General features: G+C 47.8%; 1 long non-coding RNA gene across 1 annotated transcript; it reads left to right on the top strand.

The window, feature by feature from the left end:
* The first annotated feature begins 6,048 nt into the window (after positions 1-6,048).
* Positions 6,049-21,951, top strand: LOC122457213. Its single transcript, XR_006276652.1, has 4 exons — positions 6,049-6,336; positions 11,247-11,302; positions 12,064-12,134; positions 21,282-21,951. It is a non-coding gene; the product is annotated as an uncharacterized LOC122457213 (long non-coding RNA).
* The last annotated feature ends 4,384 nt before the right edge of the window (positions 21,952-26,335 follow it).

The raw sequence follows: 26,335 nt of genomic DNA, 5'->3' as shown, positions 1-26,335 counted from the left end.
GGAGTGCCCAGCTAGGAGCAAAGCCGGGTATGTATAAACCCAAGGTGGAAAGGACTGAGCTGGATAGAGAGCCTGGGTGAGCCCGACACTATGAGGGCACAGGAGAGCCTCCCAAGGGGTGTCTTAGCTCAAGTGATTGTCTTTCCTTCCTGTTTGTTTCCCCACAGCTCTGCTATATCCAATATAGTCAGACCGGGAGAGTCCCAATAACCAGCTCAATGAACAGCATTCACAAAGTATTACAGGCAGCTCCAAATCCATCACACCTGGTTCTCTCCATGCCCAGGGAGCCACCCGCATTTCCTATATCAAGGGTACACCTGCTACAGTCGGTCGCCCTCTCCTCGCAGGTTTCTGACACCTGCAAACAAGGTGGGTCAACAGAAGAGCATGGACCTCAGTTACAGAGGCCCCTTGCCCTACCCCAATCCCTCAGTTTGGTTTTCCTTTGGAAAGCAGTATCCTCTGCATTAAGGGAATTACTCACAGTCCACTCCTTGGGATGCATAAACAGGGAAATCTCAAATAGGAGGAGAGAGGTTATTTTATCTCTGTCCGCTGCTGGAATCCTGTGTCCTGTTCTGGTGTCCACAGTTCAAGAAGGATGTTGATAAAATGGGGAGCGTTCAGAGAAGAACCGCAATTAGAAAACATGAATTATAGTGAAATACTCAAGGAACTCCATCTATTTAGCTTAACAAAGAGAAGGTTAAGCGGCAATTTGATGACAGCCTATAAGTATGTTCATGGGGAACAAGTATTTAATAACAGGCTATTCAGTCTATCAGACAAAGGTAGAACACAATCCAGTGGCTGGAAGTTGAAGCAAGACTGGAAATAAGGTGTACGTTTTTAACAGTGAGGCTAATTAATGTTTAAAACAATTTACCAGGGGGCATGGTGGATTCTCCATCACTAGCAATTTTTAATGGATGTTTGTTTTAAAAGATCTGCTCTAGGAATTAGTTTGGGGAGATCTATGGTCTCTGCTATACAGGAGGTCAGACTAGATGATCCCATTGATCTCTTCTGGCCTTGGAATCTATGAATCCCGTAAGAGGAGCTGTCTGCCCTGGGTTAGCATCCAGGAATCTTGGCCAACGTATTCCATACTATCAAAAGGTCAAGACCCACCTCTGACTGGCCTATGATGCCAGTATCATCACCCACTTGCTAAAATTTCCAACAAACACCTTTGTGCTGTCTTCTGTGTTGCCCCTGACAGCTGGGAGGAGCTACCCATAGACACCTGCAAAGCTGCTTCTTTGTCCTCCTTCAAATCCCTCCTTAAAACTCCCCTTGGCTATGATGCTTACCAACAACATGACAACAGTTATACCACTGGTGAGCAAAGACCACTGCCTATCGCGCTAGCCAGGATGGACTCATTTTTCCTAGTGCTCCCCTAACGGTCTCTGTATGCATCTGTCGTCTCTCGTCTTATACTGAGATTGTCAGTTCTCCAGAGCAGGGGCCGTCTTTTCGTTCTGTGTTTGTGCAGCACCCTAGAACACCGGGGTCCTGGTCTGGGACTCAGAACTCCTATGCGCTACGGTAATATAAATGATAAATAATAACAACATTCCTGTCTGGTGATCTCATTGCAGCCTGGGGAAATAAAGCAGAATCATCGTCCGTGTCCTGTCCCCCTACTGCCCCCCCACCCCCGAAACTACAGCCTGTGTACTAATCTCTCATCACAGCCAGAAAAACAGGCCTGAGCAGAGACAGCAATTGTCTTCCCTCTGGCTTTGTTCCTTCGCAAAGAGATTTTCCAACAGTGTGATCAAATGGGCTAGCTATCCTGAAATACAATCAAATCTGTCTGCAAAGCACCCACGGGCCATTCTTCTGGGGTGGCTAAACAGGTTAGTCCCTCCCTTGCTAAACACTCATCTTCCTTAAGCAATAACTGGGGAACAGTGACATAGAGGAACTGCCTGACTCCCACGGGCCAGCCTGACCTGCCCCCTTCTGAATGCACAGAAGAGCTGTAAGAAAGAGCATAGGGCCTTCCGCATTGTGTTTAAGACAGAAACTGAAACGGTGCCTACAAAGCGCAGTGGCCAGCACAGGTGGCGAGAGCCGGGCAGCTGTGGCCCGGGTGCGGGGTGGCTGTAGGGTGGCTCGGTGAGCTTCATCTCAGCCAGAGAGCAGCCATGGCTCTTACATGTGGTGTGTGCTACGACACGGGGACAAGGAATGCCCTCTCGGATCCTCTCCGCTGTGGGATCTAAGGGGGTGCAGAAGAGAAGACATCTCACACTAAAGATGTGTTGCATTGTGTTGTTAAGGGGAGCCTTTGGTGTGAGGAACAGCAGGCTGTTGTCATGCACAGAGCAATGAGTTCAGAGCAAACACCAGGCAGTCAGCTGCCACACCCTCACTCCTCCCTGCCCTCCAGCTGAGGGGGGGTTCAGGAAATCAATTAACACACCACCCAGAACATGTAACAAGCAGCTGCCAAGGAAAGCAGCTGACCATGAAAGGAGGTTGCTTGGCTGCATGGCCTTCTGCAGGCATCTGGGTGTGAAGACAAGACCAGAAACCTCACATCTCGGCCCAGTTCAGAGAACAGGCCCTTTGGCACTGACTGAATCTTGTGACATGTCCCCGGGCCGGGCTGGTGATGACTTCTCCTGGTACGTCAGACACTCCGACCCTCTGTTCTCCCCCTGCTGTGTGCAGAGCCCCACACAGCCGCTAACAGCAGGAAGTCTGTTCATATGCAATCCCACAGCCACTAAACAAGAGGGGTAACCTGCCTTGGAGAAAGCAAAAGGGAAGCAGCCTGTGCCAGTGCCGTGTCTTCCTTCCACTGAGGGTGGGTCTTGCTTCCCCCCCTTCACCTCAAAACAGGAAGCAGCTGAGGCAAAAGCCCGGGCTCAGTGCTGCAGCTCTGCTCCATGGGGACGGGATGCTGTGGGACCTGCTGTCGGAAGGGATGATGGAGAAATGGGATGCTATGGACCCCTCTCCATGGGGACAGTATATCATGGGGTCCTGTGGGGCCTTCAGGCATGGGATCCTGTGGGACAGGATATCAGCCCTGGGGCTAGTGTGCCTCATCCAAGTTAAACAGCTACCTCAGCTGCTCTGAAGCATTCATGGCAAATCAGTATTGCCCTGAGGCCAGTTGTCTATCAGTGAATCTTGTTTAACTTGTTCCTTTGTAAAACCAAAAGGAGGACTTGTGGCACCCTAGAGACTAACACATTTATGTGAGCATATAGGATTCTAGGTCACCACAGAACTGTATCATGTTCATGGGGGTGGAGGGGCAGAAGGAGAGGCCCCGAGATAGGACAGATTCTTCTGCTGGGCTAAGATGGGATGGATTAACAATATTGCTGAGTGGGTTAAGGGAACCACTGTTGTGGCCCCTTGTGGCATGTAATAGTTTAGATAGTTTAGTGTCCTTTTTCTTTTGTAGAGAAGCAAAGTGTATGTTGTAAATGGCTTGTCTAGTTTTTGTAAAGTCCTGTCTCGGGGCCTCTCCTTCAGCCCCTCTACCCCCATGAACATGATACACTTCTGTGGTGACCTAGAATCCGTAAGGAGTGGAAATCTATCAACTTCATGAAAAAACTTGTACAGATACAAACAGACATCATCTTCCTTTCCAAATGCAAACAGATGGACATCATACCAAAAGGACTGAAGGTAAAAAATCCATTACAATCTGCATACCACACAGACTATGCTGACAGCTTGTGCCACAGACTCTCAAAGAAACTGCGGAACCACCTGATCAACATCCTCTACAGTAAACAGGGAAAGATTAAGAATGAGCTCTCAAAACTGGATACTCTCATAAAAAAACAACCTTCCACACAAACTTCCTCGTGGCTGGACTTTACAAAAACTAGACAAGCCATTTACAACACACACTTTGCTTCTCTACAAAAGAAAAAGGACACTAAACTATCTAAGCTACTACATGCCACAAGGGGCCACAACAGTGGTTCCCGTAACCCACCCAGCAATATTGTTAATCTATCCAACTATACTCTTAGCCCAGCAGAAGAATCTGTCCTATCTCGGGGCCTCTCCTTCTGCCCCTCCACTCCCACGAACATGATACAGTTCTGTGGTGACCTATTTCAGAGTAGCAGCCGTGTTAGTCTGTATTCGCAAAAAGAAAAGGAGTACTTGTGGCACCTTAGAGACTAACAAATTTATTAGAGCATAAGCTTTCGTGAGCTACAGCTCACTTCATCGGATGCATTTTCCACCAAATGCCTGAGGAAAGCAGCAGCAAAGATGGGTCCTTTGGGCCTGTCTAGAGAAGCCTCATGCAGGCAGCCAATCAGAGCCCAGCTGGCCCAGATAAAAGAGCTGCAGGGCCCAGGCAGATCAGTCCCTGGCTGGAGGGACCAGATGGTTGGGTCTAGGAGCTGCTCTCTGGCCACAGGTTTCAGAGTAGCAGCCGTGTTAGTCTGTATGCGCAAAAGGAAAAGGAGTACTTGTGGCACCTTAGAGACTAACAAATTTATTAGAGCATAAGTTTTATTTTTTTTTTCATGCATCCGCTGAAGTGAGCTGTAGCTCACGAAAGCTTATGCTCTAATAAATTTGTTAGTCTCTAAGGTGCCACAAGTACTGGGGGAAGTACCGGATGACTGGAAAAAGGCTAATGTAGTGCCCATCTTTAAAAAAGGGAAGAAGGAGGATCCTGGGAACTACAGGCCGGTCAGCCTCACCTCAGTCCCTGGAAAAATCATGGAGCAGGTCCTCAAAGAATCAATCCTGAAGCACTTAGAGGAGAGGAAAGTGATCAGGAACAGTCAGCATGGATTCACCAAGGGAAGGTCATGCCTGACTAATCTAATCGCCTTTTATGATGAGATTACTGGTTCTGTGGATGAAGGGAAAGCAGTGGATGTATTGTTTCTTGACTTTAGCAAAGCTTTTGACACGGTCTCCCACAGCATTCTTGTCAGCAAGTTAAGGAAGTATGGGCTGGATGAATGCACTATAAGGTGGGTAGAAAGCTGGCTAGATTGTCGGGCTCAACGGGTAGTGATCAATGGCTCCATGTCTAGTTGGCAGCCGGTGTCAAGTGGAGTGCCCCAGGGGTCGGTCCTGGGGCCCGTTTTGTTCAATATCTTCATAAATGATCTGGAGGATGGTGTGGATTGCACTCTCAGCAAATTTGCGGATGATACTAAACTGGGAGGAGTGGTAGATACGCTGGAGGGGAGGGATAGGATACAGAAGGACCTAGACAAATTGGAGGATTGGGCCAAAAGAAATCTAATGAGGTTCAATAAGGATAAGTGCAGGGTCCTGCACTTAGGATGGAAGAATCCAATGCACCGCTACAGACTAGGGACCGAATGGCTCGGCAGCAGTTCTGCGGAAAAGGACCTAGGGGTGACAGTGGACGAGAAGCTGGATATGAGTCAGCAGTGTGCCCTTGTTGCCAAGAAGGCCAATGGCATTTTGGGATGTATAAGTAGGGGCATAGCGAGCAGATCGAGGGACGTGATCGTTCCCCTCTATTCGACACTGGTGAGGCCTCATCTGGAGTACTGTGTCCAGTTTTGGGCCCCACACTACAGGAAGGATGTGGATAAATTGGAAAGAGTACAACGAAGGGCAACAAAAATGATTAGGGGTCTAGAGCACATGACTTATGAGGAGAGGCTGAGGGAGCTGGGATTGTTTAGTCTGCAGAAGAGAAGAATGAGGGGGGATTTGATAGCTGCTTTCAACTACCTGAAAGGGGGTTTCAAAGAGGATGGCTCTAGACTGTTCTCAATGGTAGCAGATGACAGAACGAGGAGTAATGGTCTCAAGTTGCAATGGGGGAGGTTTAGATTGGATATTAGGAAAAACTTTTTCACTAAGAGGGTGGTGAAACACTGGAATGCGTTACCTAGGGAGGTGGTAGAATCTCCTTCCTTAGAGGTTTTTAAGGTCAGGCTTGACAAAGCCCTGGCTGGGATGATTTAACTGGGACTTGGTCCTGCTTTGAGCAGGGGGTTGGACTAGATGACCTTCTGGGGTCCCTTCCAACCCTGATATTCTATGATTCTATGACCTAGGGTTCCCCCACCAGCGAAGTGGTGCAAGCCCTGATAATGGGACAAGGCTACTTTGGAAGCCCAAGCAAAGGGCTGAATTTAAAGAGCCCAGAGCAGGGGCTGAAGACCCTGGTGAGAGCAGACAGTTTTTTGTTGGATTCTTTGCTATCCCTAGAAGGGGTTCATTTTGACTGTGTGACCCAGTTTGAGGATGGAGCCAATGAAGACCTGCCAAGTGAGGCCAACAACCTATAGGTGGTGCCAGGAGTGGGAAAAGGACCGCGCAGCAGCAGGAGGCACTCAAGAGGTGAGTGCCCCAGCATTACAGGGATCTTCTGTGTAAGCAGCCCTGGAGCTGCAGACTAGCAGTGCAGGAAGAAACGTTATGAGCTGCCTTGGGCTGAATCCTATGGAGGACCCAGGCAGGTTCTGTGTTAGACCCTTCTGCACAAAGCTGAGACCAGGACAGTTCAAGGAATCATAGCACCTAGAAACAGAAAATCCCTGACTCTATCTCCCCTTGCCAAGTGCAGGGGAGATTGCATAATATTGCATATTGTCTTTGGCTTTGCTCAGTCTAGTTTAAAATGGGCCAAGCATGTTTCCCCGAGGAGAAGAAGCAACCTACACAGGAGATGGATAATAACTGACAAGAGAAAGAAGTAACAGTAAGTACCTAGCATGCTCTGGGATGCTGCATAATAGCACTTCACCCACCTCTAGTGCCAATAGGCCCTTCCTGTCACTTATTTATTATTCTCTGTATTACAATAGTGCCTAGAGGCCTTCACGGAGATTCCTATTCATACGTTTTAAGGCCAGAAGGGGCTATTCTGATTATTTAGTCTGAGCTCCTGCATAACACAAGCCAGAGACTCTCACCCATTGGGGCCCCATTGTGCCAGGACAGGCTATGAGAAAGGCCTGGAAGAACCTGCAAGCTAAAGAGATGCAGTAGGCAAAGAGAGGGAGAATTATTATCCCCATTTTAGAGATGGGGGACTGCAGCTCAGAGAGATTAACTGGTTTGCCCTGGCAAGGTCAGCCTGTGGCAGAGCAGAGGGCTGAAGTTAGCTCTCCGTGATGCCTGAACCACAAGACCACTTTGTCTTCCAGGGCTTTGCCCAGCTGTCTTCTCCTTGCCCCGTTACGCAGTAGCACAGTGTGTGTCTCCCAAGCTGAACTGTATGAATTCTTTTCTGATCACCCTTCTGAACCCTTGTCTGCCTTCCCTGAGAGTCCCATCTCAGCTGTGAAAGAATCTTGTCTAATGGGAGATGACTTCTTGTGGTCTCCATCCCTTGTCCCAGAGGGTAAGGGAAATAAGCCAAATTAACTGGGAAATCCCTCCCAAATGATGTAGTCATGCAGTTCGAGCAAAGTCATCTGGGAAATTACTTTAGCACTTCCATCTGCTTGGTTGCCTTCCTGCGACACACATGATGTCATGTGGCTATATTTATTGAGGCTCTGAGGTCTGGCATGGAACAGTTTCCACTTCGGCAGCGACTGTGCTCCTTGCAATGCAGAGCAGAACTAGAAATGACAAGCTGAGCCCTGCTGCTAAGGTGGCCTTCCTCTCCAGAACAGAAACCTTTGCTGCCACTCACAGGCTGAGCAGGTAATAGGACACAATCAGCCTTTTGGGGGAAATTTTTTTGTATCCCAGGAGCCACTTGGACGGTTGTTGTCTGGCAAAGATGGGTCAAGCCTGTTTGTTATCCACGATTTCCTATTCAACCAGGACAGCATCTTGAGCTACCAGCAAGGGGGCAAATGACTTTTTTGCAAGCAACTTCTCTGCTGATAGGCCCAGGCAAGGGGCAATATATAGTGAAAGAGATGGGGCTTCTCTCAGGTTTGGACTTAAAAGGAGATTTGTCAATCCTGAGACTTTTTTTTTTTTTTTTGGTCCAGAGAAAGCTGAGATTCCATAGGCCAGGTCAATGGTTCGGGGGATTGTTTGCATGTGTAGCTAGAATGTATGTAGCAATTTCTATTTAACAAACCATTACACGGTTTGTGTGATATTTAAATATGGGTCATGGCACAATGTATATTCTGAGACCAAGATCTCAATTGCATTGTACAATGATACACAATTAGCCTGCGGAACTAGCAGTCACAAGACATGATGGTGCTAGAATTTTGGATGGGAACTAAGCCCTCAAGTTTCCCTAAGTGATGGGATTGTGGGAGGGGGTGGAACTCGTGAGGGCAGGTTATCCTAAAACTGCAGGGTTTTTTACATCTTCCTCTGAAACAGCGGGGGCGGGCCACTGTGGCATGACCAGATATTGGCTGGCTTAGACAGGTGCTCTATCTAATCTGGCAATTTCTATGTTCCTGTGACCAGCAGGAAGATAAAAGCAGAGCAGGTCTGAGCCAGGGAGCAGAGCACAGGGAGGAGCTGGGAAAGCAGGGGCGCGTGTGTAAAGCTGCTGGGCAGGATTAAGCTGAGTAGCAGAGAACAGGAGAATTAGGAAAGTAGAGAAGCTCCATGCAGGAAAAGATGGGAAAGTAGGACAGCGTCTTCCATGCAGGTTTTCCTGACTTCTCCTTCCATTTTTAGATATGAGTGAGAGGAAGTTTCTCTTTCCTCTCTCGTCACTTTTCTTCGCTATCCAATGGCAAATACGGACACAGCTACTGTCTAGGACCTGAAAAATGGTTCTGTAAGGTTCTGCTCTGATCCCTCAGAAAGGTGACAGCCGAGGGGCTGAAGGTGACATGGGGTAGGGCACAGTGTTTGATAGAAGCTGTCTTGCCATTGGCTTCCTAAGGCTGGCTTTGTTTTTCCCCAGCAAATCATGAAATAATGATGAAAACAAGGAACTCTTTGGGAAATGCAACCACAGTCATTGACACAACTATATAAAAAGAAAAGGAGTACTTGTGGCACCTTAGAGACTAACAAATTTATTTGAGCACAAGCTTTCGTGAGCTACAGTTCACTTCATCGGACGCATCCGATGAAGTGAGCTGTAGCTCATGAAAGCTTATGCTCAAATAAATTTGTTAGTCTCTAAGGTGCCACGAGTACTCCTTTTCTTTTTGCGAATACAGACTAACACGGCTGCTACTCTGACAACTATATAAGTGAGGGACAACCCTGCATGTTCCCCTGGTCTAGGGAAGGATCAATGAAAGGGAAATAGGGGTCGGTGTCTAAAAACTTGCTTTCCTATTCCCCATCCAAGCTAACCGCTTCTGTTGCACATTCAAAGCAAAGAATCCAAAACTGGAGAGTTTTCTCTCCATGGAAAATTGTGAACAAAGACTAAGACCAGAGGGTAGTGTGGCTGAGCAAATAAGGCACCTGATTGGGAATCAAGATATGATAACAGTTCTTCTTATCTTCCTTTGTTACGTGCTTGGAGATCTATGAATGAAAAATGCTACGGAAGGGCTAAGTACTATTATTTAAAAATCCTAGCCAGGGAATAATTGCTCTGCATCTGATCCTTGAGACAGCAGCCACTTCCCTCCCTTTCCAGTTGCTAACATCAAATGGATGGATAATAATTTCAAGGTATTATTGTGGGTCTAACCATCCATGTTCAGGGCCTGATTTTCAGGGAGGCAGGACATCTGCAATTCCAACCCTGACTTCACCTGGAGTTGTAACTACTCAGGGTTTCTGTAAATCAGGCCTTTTAGCAGAGGGGCCCACCTCTTTCCATTGAGCCACAATGATTTGGGGTCAGCATTGCTGCTGCATCTCTCAATGGCAGTATCTATGCCTCTTTTATGGGGCACCAGGAGAGACAAAACATGCTTTCCTCCATTGCTTTCCTGTCCCCGGGAAGCCCCCAGATACTGCTGGTAAGGGAAATATTGGACATGCAGTGAAAGATGTTTCTCATCAGCAAGGCTGCCACACCCAGCAGCCTCCAAAACGCAGACTGTAATTTAAAGATCCCCATTGCAGCGATATTCCCCTTCTTTTCCCCATCCCTCCCCCCCGCCACTCTCCCCAAAACCTGTGCCTGGCAGAGGCAAAAGCAGAGGGGGTTCTATTCACAGCTATTGCCTTCTGTTTGCTTTTCAGTGACCCTGACTGTGCGTGAGGAGGTAGCTGTCTATGCTCATTTCCCCTTTATCCAGGCGGTGTTTAGTTTCATTTGGAATTCTGGCTAGCTCAGGCCTTGTCTAAGCTCGGGATTGTCCCTGAGCCAGCAGACAATGAAGCTGTACTGGCCCAGGCTCTGAGTGTAGGCAAGGAAAGCAGCAATTTACACCAGTGGAGTTTTCCTTGGCTTCAAGGAGGAAACAGCAGAGCCAGGGCATTTGTCTGCACTGGGAGATTGAACCCGTGCAGGGACGCCAGATGATGGTGGGCCACTGATTGCTGAACCCCAAGTGCAGACAAGGCCTTAGTCCTGGGGCACGGCTCAGCAAGGATTGCCTCTCTCCTGCTTCCTGAAGCCCTATTCCTTTGCTAGCAGTAATGAAGCGTTTACTCAACTTGCTAGTTTGCCCAGAGTTTACCCAGCTCACTACAACATGGCCTGCATCAAGTAGTAAAACCAATCGTCTTTCTCCCTGTTGGACAACTCCTGTTAACCTTCCAAATAACAATGTGAGCCACAGGTTTGTTTATGACAGGTTTCAGAGTAGCAGTCGTGTTAGTCTGTATTCGCAAAAAGAAAAGGAGTACTTGTGGCACCTTAGAGACTAACAAATTTATTAGAGCATAAGCTTTCCTGAGCTACAGCTCACTTCATTGGCTTTCACTTTCTTTTCCTGTCCCTGTGTTATGCTAATATATCACTTTGCACCAGACAAGAACTTCCCGATGCAATACACAATTTCATTGACTAAGTTGAACTACCCAGTGTCTGTGAAGAAACTCTCAAATTTGTTTCCCTGGAGCACCTCAGTGAGAAAAGATTTCATTACTATGCAACTGAAAACAGCTTCTGTTTGTGGGTAGGTTAATTGCTATGTAGCATAAGAAATACCACGGTGATGGGCACAGGATAAGGAGCTAATTAGAATAGAATTATAGAGCATAACATTAAACTCCTTCTTGATTTGCATATCAGGTCTGAGCACAACCAGACAGGCAAGGCACTAGGTCTGTATTGCACATATGAACTTGCTTTTTGCTCAGTGTTCCAGTGTAAACTCCAGTTGCCATGTCTGTGTTTTAATAGTCCCCACAGAGCATTTTATGACATTGGATGGAGTTTCCGCTCTCTATTTGTCCTGTAGATAAACCCACCTGTGGCATGTTTATGAACATTCTCACACTTCAGGAATACATGAAGGTAATAATAAAAGGAGTACTTGTGGCACCTTAGAGACTAACAAATTTATTTGAGCATAAGCTTTTGTTATACGTGGAATGCATCCGATGAAGTGAGCTGTAGCTCATGAAAGCTTATGCTCAAATTTGTTAGTCTCTAAGGTGCCACAAGTACTCCTTTTCTTTTTGCGGATACAGACTAACACGGCTGCTACTCTGAAACCTGTCATAATGTTATGGATAGTTCCTTTCATGCGGCTTACAATCCTCTCTGATCGTTGGAGTGATTTCACAGGTATCCGCAGTAAGTTTGGAGGGCCAGAAGGAAGAGGAGTGTGCTATGCGGTGCCTGTGATTTAAATTCCCTCTGTGACATTTCCTGGTAATCTGAAATTTGGGGAGCAGGCTTAATTCCTGTGTGCCCTAAACTCTCGAGAGCAGAGCATGAAAGCCAAGAGCACAACTGCCCATGCAAAAAAAGATAAAAATAGATGGCTGGAATGCTGCCCCTGGAAATGTGCTGTCCCAGGCAAGTGCTTGCTTTGCTGGTGCCTAGAGCCGGTCCTGCCTGCCAACACCAAATCTCTAGGGCCTCGCGGGAAAAGACTGAGCCAAGGGCTCAGCATCATTAAAGTTCCCCATATTAAAGAATCTGGGATTCCCCTAACGGTGTCATAGGGCCTTCCCTGCTCAGCTCAGAGTCCAGGGCACCAGGAATGAGCCTGTAGTGGTTAAAATGTGCCACGCAGATGTATCCACTAATGTCCTTCCTCTCTGCTCCAGGAGACCATCCTGGAGCCACTTGACCACAAGACCCTGGATCAGGATGTGCCCTATTTTGCTGATGTGGTAAGGTGAGCGGCAGGGTTTCATGGTAGAACTAGATTCCGTGCCTAGGAATTTTAGGGACAAGTGGCTTCCTTCTGTTTAACACAGATCTTTCGCTCAGAAGCCATCATCTGCAACTGCATCTCTCTGTCCTGTCCTGTCAGCTGAACGTAAAAGGTCCCACTTGAGAGGATGCTCTTGTGGTGCTAATTCTTACCACACCTCCATGGACACCAAATTCTATGCAATGTCCATGGAAACTGGCCAATCTCTCTGCCTCTGGAATTTCTAACCTGCTTCCCAAGGAGCTTCTGTGCTCAGTCAGCTGTTTGGAATTCTTGAACCTGAATGCACAATTTATTGTTGGTAGTGCCAAGGGGCCAGATCAAGGATCAGGGCCCCACTGAGGTTGCCACTGCAAAAACATATCACAGTCTCTGGGTCAGTAAATCTACGATGATTTACTGAATCTTTACAGACAGGCCAAAACAAGCAGAATAGGCCTCTTTATTGGAACATTTCTACAGTCCAAGGGGCAAAGCCCCTAGGGTATGGTTTTGTGTTCAACAAACTGCTTGGCTCATTTGTGACTCCAGAATTGTTACTCTGTGACTCCATGTAACAGGCAGAAAAAATACAGCTAAATTTTCAGATCCCAGATTTAAGTGCATAGGCCTGAATGTTAGAAAAACCATAGAATCATAGAAATGTAGGGGTAGTAGGGACCTCAAGAGGTCATCAAGTCCAGCCCCCTGCACTGAGGCAGAACCGAGTAAACCTAGATCATCCCTGATGGGTGTTTGTCTGACCTCTTCTTAAAAACTTCCAAGGATGCGGATTTCACAACCTCCCTTGGAAGCCAGTTCCAGAGCTTAACTAGAGTTAGAAATCTCCCTTGCTGTAAATTTAACCCCATTACTTCTTGTCCTACTTTCAGTGGACCTGGAGAACAACTGATCAAAATAATTCTTTTCTTAATAGCAGCCCTTAACACCTAATCCACTGATCAGATTGGATCGGGGAGTTGATTTTATCTAGTCTATTGGTGTGTGGGTTAGTGGGGGAGTAGCCCTTATATAACAGAGATAGGGTATCTTTGTGAAATGAATGGTTCAACAGGAATATCAATAATCAGCAAATTGTTCGGATTTTCTGAGTTGAGTTGTGGGATTCACCACATTTGGAGAAAAGTCCTTAGGGAAGAGACTGTGAGCTGACACTCCTGATTTACACTCAGGGAAATGAGCAAATAAAGTCCATTGAAATTGCTGGAGTCAAACTGTGTCAGCAAGAGGAGGAACCAAGCCCCTCATTTTCATAGACGTTTGTAAAGCGCTAGAGTAATGCACAAGGAGATGGTGATGAGCCAGGTGCTCAGTGGGGCTTGGGACAGAAAGACGTTCATTACAATCTCCCATCACAGTGTAAGGCAAACTCCAAATCCCTATTGCCTATTGTAGGGTACTGAACCTACTTGTTTAGTTTGTTGCCTAGGAAGGATTGGTTATAATAGGTGGCTATTCAGTAATGCAAGTACAGCGCAGTGCATTCACTTCTAGGAGTTACTATGCGCAGATCGTCTGTACTGATGCAGTCAATGCACCCACTCCAGAGGAGTTGGGGTACGGACTATGAAGCACAGGCCCAGCCGTGTTTGGAGAGAGTGCCATTTGTGGATGCAGTGCAGCAGGCTGCAAGGCACTGGACAGGTGGAATCTGCTGCAAGCTTGGATATTTCTGGCAACACCTAGTTTCACCTGAAACAGTGCAGTTCTTCAGCGTTAGACAGCACACTTCTTCCCTTGACTTGCTCCTCTTTTCATCATCAAGCCTCTCTTTCCTCCACAGCACAACAGAGGACCTAGCTGTGTATATCTGTACAGACATCCCTCTGGAAGGCGTTTCTGGAGGCTGTCCCAAAGTCAAAATCTACGAATTTGACAAAAATGTTATTGTCTATAAGGGCGCATAGAAGAATCTGAGGATATTTAGATGCATCCTGAAGACTAAACCCCCAGGGATTGTGTAATTGGTAAGCAAGACTGATATTGCAAACTTTCAGTCAAAAGAACATTTAACAATTAACAGAAATGATTGTTGCCAAGTCCTTAATATAAGTCATAAAGCTGCATTAAAGGGTTTCCCATCAGATTGGTTGCTTGTGATTCATAAACATTACTTGCTATTGAAATGTCCTGTCATCATTTTGCAAATGAAACATTTGTGTTACACAAATCACAATAACAACCCTGATGTTCTTCGCTCCAAACTTGACATTCCAGCTGAAATTTCTTAATAAACAACACTGGAGGTAATGGAGGGGATTTGTAAAAGTCATTTGGGGGGGAAAAAAAAACAACAACAACCTTTTGCAAGGTAAAAGTTTACTATGAGTGCTAATCAATCCATGCTAAAGGCTACTTATATTTATTTCCCTTATTTATGTGACTCGGACGTGCCACTGCACAATTAGATGTAGCATTTGCCCTGGATCTGCAGTTGCTGATACTTTTCCCTTTCCAGGGGCAAGAACACCAAGACTCTGTCTCATGACGATTGAAATAGACCTGGGTAAAGAGTAGTCTACCAGCCCAGACCCATTTTGGGCATTAAAGGATAACCCAGCAGCTAGAAAAATTTCATTGCTACTATATTAGGCACATAGCTGTTAGTCATCTCCAAGGTGGATGTAGATGCTGGGTGTGGTTCAGTATTTCTATCTGATGTACTCTTTAACCATTACAGGGATCATATGACTTCCCCTGTGGTTTGGGTAACTGCCTCTTATATCACATTATGCTAGTTCAACTCCCCTGTCTCCTTCTTGAAAAGAGATTGGCACCTTAACCTCTTGTCCCACTAGTGTTCCACTTTAACTATATATTAACCGGGGCAAAGGAAGCTCTCCAAACCCCCGCTATGGTACGGGGCTTAAGGTATTCACCTGTCGTGTGCCATGGATGGACCCATTCGCCAAGAACTTTCTCAGTCTTTCTTTTCAAACCCACTTACAGTTTTGGCCCACCTCACATCCAGTGGCAATGAGTTCCACAGGCTGACTGTGCACTGCGGGGCGAAGTCCTGCCTTTGCTTTGGGTTAAACCTGCTGCCTGTTCATGTCAGCGAGTGACCCCTGGTTCTTGCGTTGCGTGAAAGGGGTAAATAACATGTCCCGATTCACGTTCTCCACCCCAGTCATGACTGTCTCGCCCTCTATCAGATCCAACCTTAACTGTCTCTTTTCCCAGCTGAACCTGAAGCCCACCTTCCCCCCCGCAACCAACCTCCATCACAGGCGAGGCCCCGAACCACGAGGTTAAAAGTTACATGAGAGGGCCTCTGCCTCCTTCCCCCCGGGCTGTTTTGTGGGGCGTTCGGCTGGTCCCTGACCAGCTCACGCTAAATGGGTTAGGCGCCTAAGTCACCTGAGGGGTTCCTGGCCGTGGCTGGCAAGCGGAGGGCGGTACCTGGGAGGGGAAGACGCTGGGTCGATTTCCTTCTCCCCGCCTGGTGAGCGCCGGGGAGGTGAAGAGGGCTCTGCATTCTCTCCAGCGTGAGCCCCACTACTGAAGGAAAGGACCGCCTGAGGAGGCTTGCTCATTGTAGCTTGTCGGGGCTGGGCCACTTCCATTAAGTGGCCACTGGCCAGCCTTGCTGCATGAATCCCTCTGTAGTCCAGTGGTTTGGGCACTTAACCAGTGTGTGGGTGATGCTGGTTCAACTCCTCCCCCAGCTTGCTGAGGAAGGACTTAACCCGCCATCTCCCTGCTCGCAAGTGAAGATCCAGCTTCTGGACTAAGAGGGATTCTCCTGGGGCCCCTGTGCCTTTTTTTATCCCTGCTGAAGCTGTTCCACTGACATGACATATTCATGGGGCCAGCAGCCCACCCAGCCGCCCGCTGTAGTCTGGTGCGTGTGGTGTGCGCCCAGCAGGTAGGAGGCTGTGGGTTCAAAGCCCCTTTCTTCTTGCTGAGAAGGGATTTGAACTTTCATCTCCTGCCTCTCAGGCGAAGTGCCTAAGTGCTGGGCTCGGAGGTTTCCCCATGTGGGGGCTCGCTCCGTCTTTTCTCTTGCGGGGGGGCCACGTTCGGTTACATATTCATCAGGGCAAAAGTAGCATAGGCAGCCCTGGGTAGTCTAGTGGCTTGGCGAGCTGCCCAGCATGTAGGAGCTTGGGGTTCAAATCACCTTCCTTCTTTCTTTTTTCTTCTTGAAGAGAAGGAGCTTGAGCCTTGATGACTTATCTCGCAACTGAAAGGCCTAAGTGCCTGGCCAGTGGGATGTGGGGGATCCCTCGGTCTCTTCTGTTGAAGGCGGGCCACTTTCAGTAAATATTACATGAGAATTGGGAATACCATCCACCAGGACTCTCTGTGTAGTTATGTGGTTGGGCTCCATGCCCCAGAAGCAGTGAGCTGCTAGTTCAAATCCCCTCTCTGTTTGTTGAGATCAAGGTTGGGACCTTAACATCTTGCCCCGCCAGGGTTCCACTTTAACTATATATTAACCAGGGCGAGCTATACTCTTAAGTCCCTCTATGGTACAGGGGTTAGGTGCTTGTTTGGATTGTGGGTGACCCTGGTTCAACTCCCTTGGGTGCTGATTGAAACAGCAGGGGGCACTTCAATCTCTTACTGCTCAAGTCTTCCATTTTAACTATATATTAACTGGGGCAAGCTAGGCTCTTAAGTCCCTCTATGGAAGCAGGGTTAGTGTGCCCGCTTGGATTGCGGGAGACCCTGGTTCATGTCCCAACTCTGCGGAACAGGAGCGTGGCTGGTGGGTGAGAGGAGGCCCCTCCTACCTGAGCAAGAGGCCTGGCATAGGGCCTTTTGCTCTTTTAATTAAAGAGGAAATGCTGCTCTACAGTAAACCCCCCACCACGCTTGTCCACCGTGATCAGGATACACGCCCAGGTTGTGGCAGACCCCAGGGCACTCCCCTGCTCTTTTGAGGGGTGTGAACTGGGGGCTGCCACCTCCTGGGGAGAGTCACTGGCGAGCGATCCCTGTCCGAATCCCCTCTCCGTCCAAGAAGACAAAGGTCTCTTGAGAAAAAGAGGGGGTTCGGACAAGGATGGCCCACCTTAAAGGACGGTCACCTAGGAGGCAGGAAATCCCTACTGAACAGACAGCTGGGGGATTTGAACCAGGATCTCCCCCAACCCAGGTGAGTATCCTAACCACTGGACTAGAGAGTGAGGGTAACCTTGAGGCCGGCCCAGAGCCCATTTAACTAAAGTGGAACAGCTTCAACAGCAAAAAGGAGTAAGGCAACCCCTTCACTATTACAGAAAGGTCCAGGGACACAAACATACACACCAGGGGAGATTTGAACCAGGATCTCACACACCCCAAGCACACAGTGTGACCATCAGCCTATAGAGGGTATTGTGGAAAAGAGAGTCCCAAATACTATTTAATTCAAGTGGAACACTCTGAAAGGCAAGAAGGGAGGAACCCCCCACGGCCCCAGGGGAGATTTGAACTCACAGCTCCCACACCCAAGGTGGCACAGTGTAACCATCAACCTACAGAAGGAACTGAGTCAGCCTGAGGCCCAAATATCATTTAATTAAAGTGGAACAGCTTCCAAAGGCAAGAGAGAAGCAGCTCCCCAAGACCTACCAGGCCTGTGTTAAACACTCAGCTCAAGCCCTTTTTAGCATCCATAGACCTGGGGAATTGAACCCACAGCACCCCCATGCCACACATGGGACCCAGCCACTGGACCACAGACAGAGCCGTGCCTGGCACTTTGCCTGAACAATAGTTAATTAACGTGGAACACCTTCTACGGGCCAAAAAGCAAGGGACGCCACAGATTTAATCCAGGATCATATCGTTTCAAAGGTTTTTGCAACAGACAAAGGGAGGATTGGAACCCACGGCAGCCACAAGCCAGACGGGAAGCGTAATCACTGGACTACCCAAGAAGCTGCTGAACTGGGTGGCCCAAATAATATTTCATTAAAGTTGAATAGCTTCACAGGCAAGAGGAAGGGAATTACGAGACCCCCCATCACTGGAGCTACGGAACCACCGAACACAGACAGCCTGTAGGGCAGCGCTCGGCAACCCCCCCCCCCCCGCCCAACCTTCCCAGCAGGGAGAAGGGGGATTTGAACGAGCCAGCCTCCTAGCCCCTCTCTGAAGCCTAACCACGGAATCAGAGAGGGAGCCACAGCCTTTAGCTGGGCTCGGGGCCCTTCAATTAAAGTGTAACAGCTTCAACTGAGGGTGCTCCCGTCGCTGTAGCCCAGGACCCAAGGATTAGGGCACTCACCCGGGCCGTAGGTGAGCCCTTGGCAAATCCCTTGGGCTCATCAGGCAGCGGGGAGAGTTAAGAACGTGAATGGCCATAATGCATCAGACCCACGGCCCAGCTAGCCCACTCTCCTGCCTTCCCACAGCGGCCAACGCCGGCTGCTTCCAAGGCAGTGAACAGAAGAGGGCAACTCTCAAGCCATCCGTCCCGTCGCCCCCCAGCAGCCGGCAGTCAGCGGGCGAAGGACGCCCGGACCACGGGACTGCGTCCCTGACCGTCTTGGCTAATAGCCACGGATGGATCCATTCGCCACAAACTTTCTCGGTCTTTCTTTTCGAACCCACTTACAGGTTTGGCCCACCCCACCTCCACTGGCAACGAGTTCCACAGGCTGACCGTGCGCTGCGGGGCGAAGTCCTGCCTTTGGTTGAAGAGGGCTCTGCGTTCTCTCCAGCGTGAGCCCCACTACTGAAGGAAAGGACCGCCTGAGGAGGCTTGCTCGTTGTAGCTTGTCGGGGCTGGGCCACTTCCATTAAGTGGCCACTGGCCAGCCTTGCCGCATGAATCCCTCTGTAGTCCAGTGGTTTGGGCACTTACCCAGCGTGTGGGTGATGCCGGTTCGACTCCTCCCCCAGCTTGCTGAGGAAGGACTTAACCCGCCATCTCCCTGCTCGCAAGTGAAGATCCAGCTTCTGGACTAAGAGGGATTCTCCTGGGGCGCTTGGGCCCCCGTGCCTTTTTTTTCCTGCTGAAGCTGGTCCACTGACATGACATATTCATGGGGCCAGCAGCCCACCCAGCAGCCCGCTGTAGTCTGGTGGGTGTGGTGTGTGCCCCGCAGGTGGGAGGCTGCGGGTTCAAAGCCCCTTTCTTCTTGCTGAGAAGGGATCTGAACTTTCATCTCCTGCCTCTCAGGCGAATGGCCTAAGTGCTGGGCTCGGAGGCTTTCCCATGTGGGGGCTCGCTCCGTCTTTTCTCTTGTGGGGGCGGGGGGGGCCACGTTCGGTTACATGTTCATCGGGGCAAAGACAGCCCAAGCAGCCCTGGGTAGTCTAGTGGCTTGGCAAGCTGCCCAGCAGGTGGGAGCTTGGGGTTCAAATCCCCTGCCTTCCTTTTCTTTCTTTCTTCTTCTTGAAGAGAAGGGGCTTGAGCCTTGATGACTTATCTCGCAACTGAAAGGCCTAAGTGCCTGGCCAGTGGGATGTGGGGGATCCCTCGGTCTCTTCTGTTGAAGGCGGGCCGCTTTCAGTAACTATTCCACGAGCATCGGGAAGACCGCCCGCCGGGACTCCCTCTGTAGTCCTGTGGTTGGGCTCCGGGCCCCAGAAGCAGTGAGCCGCTGGTTCAAATCCCCTTTCTCTCTCTTTCTTGAGATCAAGGCTTGGGACCTTAACCTCTTGCCCCGCCAGGGTTCCACTTTAACTATATATTAACCAGGGTGAGCTACGTTCTTAAGTCCCTCTATGGTACAGGGGTTAGGGTGCTTGCTTGGATTGTGAGTGACCCTGGTTCAATTCCCCTGGGGGCTTGTGGAGAGGGGTGCTTCAATCTCTTACTGCTCAAGCCTTCCATTTTAACTATATATTAACCGGGGCGAGCTAAGCTTTCAAGCCCCTCTATGGTATGGGGGTTAAGGTGCTCACCTGCCATGTGCGTGCTCCCGGTTCAACTCCCCTGGGTGCTGAGTGAGATGGCGGGGGGGGCACCTCAATCTCTTACTGCTCAAGCCTTCCATTTTAACTATACATTAACCAGGGCAAGCTAAGCTCTCAAGCCCCTCTATGGTACAGGGGTTAGGGTGCTTGCTTGGATTGTGAGTGACCCTGGTTCAATTCCCCTGGGGGCTCATGGAGAGGGGTGCTTCAATGTTTTATTGCTCAAGCCTTCCATTTTAACTATATATTAACTGGAGCGAGCTAAGCTCTCAAGTCCCTCTACAGTACAGGGGTTAGGGTGCTTGCTTGGATTGCGGGAGACCCTGGTTCACAGCCCCACTCTGCAGGACAGGAGGGCCTCTGCTGGGTGAGAGGAGGCCCCTCCTACCTGAGCAAGAGGCCTGCCACAGGGCTTCTTGCTTTTTTAATTCAAGAGGAAATGCCCCTAAACAGTAAAACCCCCCTCTCACTCTTGTCCACCGTGATCAGGATACACGCCCAGGTTGTGGCAGACCCCAGGGCACTCCCCTGCTCTTTTGAGGGGTGTGAACTGGGGGCCGCCACCTCCTGGGGAGAGTCACTGGCGAGCGATCCCTGTCCGAATCCCCTCTCCGTCCCAAGAAGACAACGGCCTCTTAAGAAAGAGAGGGGCTTCGGACAAGGATGGCCCACCTTAAAGGACGGTCGCCTAGGAGGCAGGAAATCCCTGTGCAAATCCCTGCTGAACAGACAGCTAGGGGATTTGAACCAGGATCTCCTACAACCCAGGCGAGTATCCTAACCACTGGACTAGAGTGAGGGTAGCTGTGAGGCCGGCCCAGAGCCCAGTTAACTAAAGTGGAACAGCTTCAACAGGCAAGAGAGAGGGCACCCAAAAGTCCATACCAGTGGAGATTTGAACCCACATCTTCCCTAGCCTATGCACCTCACCTAACCACCAGCCTACAGGGGAAATTGTGTTTGGCTGCTCACCCAAATACCATTTAATTGAAGTAGAGTAGCTCCCATAAGCAAGAAGGAGGATACCTTACTTTCACTGAACCCCCTATTCCCTTCAGGCTGCCTATCTAAAGTTATTCTTAACAAAGGCAGAGGGAGCATTTGGATCCATATTTTTCATAGGCCAGGCGTGTAACCCAACCCGTGCACTATTGAGGGAATATTGCACTTAACTAAAGTGGAACAGCTTTAACAGACAAGAGTGTTGCTTTGATACCTGCATTTCATTTAATCACTTGTGCTTTGCAATAGATTGGAGCTATGTCCTGCATGATGAAGCAGTCTTGGTCCAGAGAGTGGAACATATCCTGAAAATATTTCACCATGGGGTACGCTGTATTAACATCAGTTGCCAGAGAAGGAATCATTCCACAGTAGCCAATACTCATAAAATAGCAGACAGAAAAACTTTTTCTAAAATCAGTCCTTTATATAAATAATGATAGATATTTTGATGTATTATAAAGTATGAACAATCTCATAGTGTCATGTGATAACAGACTTTTGTTTTAACCAAAGGGAAAAAATACAGCAAAATGCATAAAATATATCTCCTGGGGCTAAATATTTCCCAAACTTTCCAAAACTGTTAATTTTAAGTATATAAGTGCATTATCATTTGCATTTAGAAACCATTTGCCAATTTTGGTCAAAATTAGACTACATTTCTTGAGTTATGGCTCTTCTTGTGATTTGATAATTTTTTTTCAGTTTGGATGTCCCAGAACAATCAAACATTATATGCTGTAAAAAAACCAGCACCACTTCCAACATCTATATCCACCCCGGTGATGACCACCAGCTGTGTCCCTAACAATGTGGTAGCAATGACATTTTTCTAGCTGATACATTACACTAAGTCATTAATAAGCCCCTTTTAGATGTGGCTGGTAGACGATAGGCAAAACTTGCTGGAGAAATGAGGCAGGACTGGAAGAGCAGGAGGGCTGCAGGTCAGGACTAATGTGCATCCACAGAGCTAAATGAAGTGAGCTGTAGCTCACGAAAGCTTATGCTCAAATAAATTTGTTAGTCTCTAAGGTGCCACAAGTACTCCTTTTCTTAGAGCTAAATTAGGGAATCTTTGTCCAACACAAGCCTTCACTTTGCTAGACTTTGGACAGCACTGTTAGTCTCCCATCACAATCATAAACACACACAGGTGACCTGAAAGTAAAAGATTACATATGCCCTTCCTAAAAAGAAAAGGAGTACTTGTGGCACCTTAGAGACTAACAAATTTATTAGAGCATAAGCTTTCGTGAGCTACAGCTCACTTCATCGGATGAAGTGAGCTGTAGCTCACGAAAGTTTATGCTCTAATAAATTTGTTGAAGTGAGCTGTAGCTCACGAAAGCTTATGCTCTAATAAATTTGTTAGTCTCTAAGGTGCCACAAGTACTCCTTTTCTTTTTGCGAATACAGACTAACACGGCTGCTACTCTGAAATATGCCCTTCCTGGATCTCATTTAATTGCAGGGTTATAGGAACCCCTGCTTTGTCATATGTAAATCTCTAGGGGCCCAGGGCATTTACCATCTCCTTTAAAGTATTTGTGGGAGATATCAACAACTTCATTAGCAGTCTGAAAAAGATATCACATGTTTTGCATTTGTCTCTGCGGAGTTCTGAGAAACAGAAAGACTTTGTGAATCATCAAAGGCTTAATGGCTGTTCTGATCCTGCCCAGCTATGTCACAGTGACCTCCCTGACAGCGAATCAGAACAATCCATTACCCTACTGCATCAGACTGGCAAGAACTGCAGCTGTATTGCAAACCCCTTTTCTAGCCACAGTCCACAGTGAAAGGCGCTGGCTGAGGTGCAGCTTCAAAGGAAACAACATTTGAGAAAAACTCAATTCATTTGATAAGGCCAATGGGTGCAGAACACTCTCCCTCTGCATGGAGCTGACATCAATTTGCAGCCAGTTACACCCTAATGTGGCAGCTTTACTAGGAGTGAAATACGCAAGGGAGCTCTGATAATGGGAGTTTTCTCTCTGCCAAAATTGAACAATGGAAGAGAAAATTCCCTTCTCCCCCTCTCCTAGCCCCTGCTCCTTTGCAGCTGATAGAGGCCCAGCAGGAAAGCTGAGCAAAGACAGCTCAGGCAGGGGCATAGTACACAGCTGTGTTCTCACTCTGTTTAAGCTGTTACAGCTTACAAGGAAGCAGTCTAGGTATTTTTCATGACTATGAATACCAGGTTTAGCATGGCTGATGGGCATAAAAGGACCCCTCTCCCTCCACCAGTGTTAAACTGAGGTCAAGGTTAAATATTAGCTAAGCCTCATTAAATCTTTCTAACTCATTTTGATTTATTATTCCTTTGTGGTACACATATTTCAGTGTTTGATTATCAAACGATTGCCCCGTCTCACCTTATTTTGAAACTGTACTTGTGAACTACCGAAATCTCTTCCTGTTCGTATTTTCTGATCACTCTTGCTGCCACTTAGACTAATTTTCATGTGATAAAGGAAATGTCACATAGCAATGCACTTTAATACACTTTAAAACTGCCTTCCTCAAACAAAGACATTCCACCAGAGAAGCAGATCGCATCATGGAACAGGCCACCCAAATACCCCAAGGAAACCTGCTTCAATACAGAAATAAAACCCCCTTTGACTACACACCCCTTGTTGTCCCCTAGCAATCCACACTGGAACCCATACAGGATATCATTAAACAATTACAACTCATAGTCGATGGGGACCACATCCTGAAAGAAATCTTTCCTGAACCCCCGCTCTGGCCTTCAAACAACCTCTACAAGCTCATCATCACATTCAAGCTGTCAACAGACCAGGACCCACGAACTCAGAGCGGCATCAGACCCTGCCATAACAATAGATGCAAAATTTGAATACATATCTCAACAGTTATGATGATCAATACTCCCCATAACACACCTTTCAAGATTTACAGGTCCTACACATGTCTATCACAACATGTGGTGTATCTCATCCAGTGCACTAGATGCCCCAGTAACAACTATGTGGGTGAAACCAGACAATCGCAATGCTCTCAGATGAACTCACAAAGAAAAATGATAAAAAATAAAAACACCCTGTCACCTGTGGGCAACACTTTTCACAATACAATCACTCCATATCTGACCTCTCAGTCCTCATCCTCCAAGGAAACCACAACATCTTCAAAGACGAGCCTGGGAGCTTAAAGTCATAACTTTGCTAGGTTTCAGAGTAGCAGCCGTGTTAGCCTGTATTCGCAAAAAAGAAAAGGAGTACTTGTGGCACCTTAGAGACTAACAAATTTATTTGAGCATAAGCTTCCGATGAAGTGAGCTGTAGTTCACGAAAGCTTATGCTCAAATAAATTTGTTAGTCTCTAAGGTGCCACAAGTACTCCTTTTCTTTATAACTTTGCTAGACACTAAGGGCTTGTCTACACTTACAATGATGCAGTAGCATCGCTGCTATAGTGCTTCCGTGAAGATCTATGCCAACAGGAGGGCTTCTCCCATCAGCACAGGTACTTCACCTCCCCAAGAGGTGATGGCTAGATTGATGGGAGAATTCTCCCACCCACCTAGTGCTCCCTCCATGCTCACTAATTGCCTCACTCCGTGGTGTGGATTTTTGGCACTCCTGAGTGATGTAGTTAAACCCACCTTTCCTAGTGCAGACCAGGCCTAGAAATCATGGATTTAGCAAAGACACTGGATTTGTGGTTTAGTACAACAATCTATAAACCACTAGCCCCCACCCTTTTTGTTTTTCTTCCTGTGACTGAAGAGGTGTTACCCAGTTGAATGGTCTCTTGAAATATGTGTTAACTATTTATGCTAAACAACCTGTTCCACCTTGTATTTAGCTGTCACACTCCGAGTACATTTCCCAGACCTGAAAAAGAGCTGTGTGTAAACTCCAAAGCTTGTCTCTCTCACAGACAGAAGCTGGTCCAATAAAAGATATTACTCACCTGCCATATCTCTCTATAGAGCTACGCAGTGACATAACCCACGTCCTTTGTGGGGTGGTAACAGATATAGTTGAAGGCCACAGAACAACAGACAATAGCTGTATGGCAGTGGTTTTCAACCTTTTTTCATTTGCGAATCCCTAAACAATGTCGAATGGAGGTATGGACCTCTTTGGAAATCTAGTGTCTGTATATATAGTTGAATTCTGTTCAGTCAGTTTTCAATCTAAATCTTTTGGGGACCCCTTAGACATAGCCCGCAGACCAAAGGTTGAAAACAACTGCTATATGGTAACTGTCCCCCCAGCTGATGCTACGTGTATTACTGCTTAGTTTTCACAGCATGCACTTGATTTCTTGACTTATCCTCCATGTTCCGTGATGCTGCAAAAAACACTCTTGCCACACTAAAAACCACAATGAACCACAGTGATTAAATGCAGCTCTGGCTCTGAGTCTGCAATGGAGACAGCCTGAAGCAACAGCCCTAAGACATGCCACATGCTCCTTTCCTCTACAAGGCCATGTTGACTCTGAAGCCTGAGGATAAAGATGCCAACTCACTGCAGATCATCACAGCAGGAATATCAGGCTAGAGTGCCTTCTTCATCACTGCGGGTGAATTGGGGGGGGTAGGGAGAGGTGATGGGCAACTGGGTGTTTAGGCCCCTCCTATTTCAAGTCAGCTCCAACACAATCCACAAGAATCAGCTGCCTCCTCCCTATCCAATGTAATCCTGACACATGACCTGACCCCACATCCTGGTCCTAAAGCCAGCAGATCCTTCTTTACAAATAGAGACCAGGCAGATATCCCCATGTTCAGATGAAACAGAGCATCTAGCCTTATGTTTACAGAGCTCTGCCCATCCCTGTGGCATTCAGCCGCCTTATGGAATTAAAAGATCAGTGAAGGGGCTTATACAGAGACTGTGACTCCTGGGTGCTCAAAACCCCAACTGTTCCCTACACCCAGCTGCCAAATCCTCCAACTTTCCCCTACCTTTTGTGCACGAATGGCCCCCATCACCATGTATCTGAGCCCATCACAACCTTCCATCTCCTCCTCGGCAGCTCTGCACTAGCCAAAAACTGATACACTGAAAAGGCACAGACAGCCTACAATTGAATTCGATATTAAAAATAAATAAATTATATGTTCATATCTAATTTGATAAAAATCTTATTTAAAAAGTCATTTACCTGACTCTGCTGCAGAATTCACCAGCAGACTGCTACAGATAGCTGGCCCTCAGGTACCGGTGTGCTTGGTATGGTATAAATGCCAGACAAAGGGCAGCAGGCCTTGATTTCCAAACTCATTAGTCAAGCGTGTCAGCATTGGTCTTACTCCC

This window comes from Dermochelys coriacea, chromosome 22 (assembly GCF_009764565.3).
Source record: "Dermochelys coriacea isolate rDerCor1 chromosome 22, rDerCor1.pri.v4, whole genome shotgun sequence".
Classification (NCBI taxonomy): Eukaryota; Metazoa; Chordata; order Testudines; family Dermochelyidae; genus Dermochelys; species Dermochelys coriacea.
This window is presented reverse-complemented; position numbering and strand designations above follow the sequence as displayed.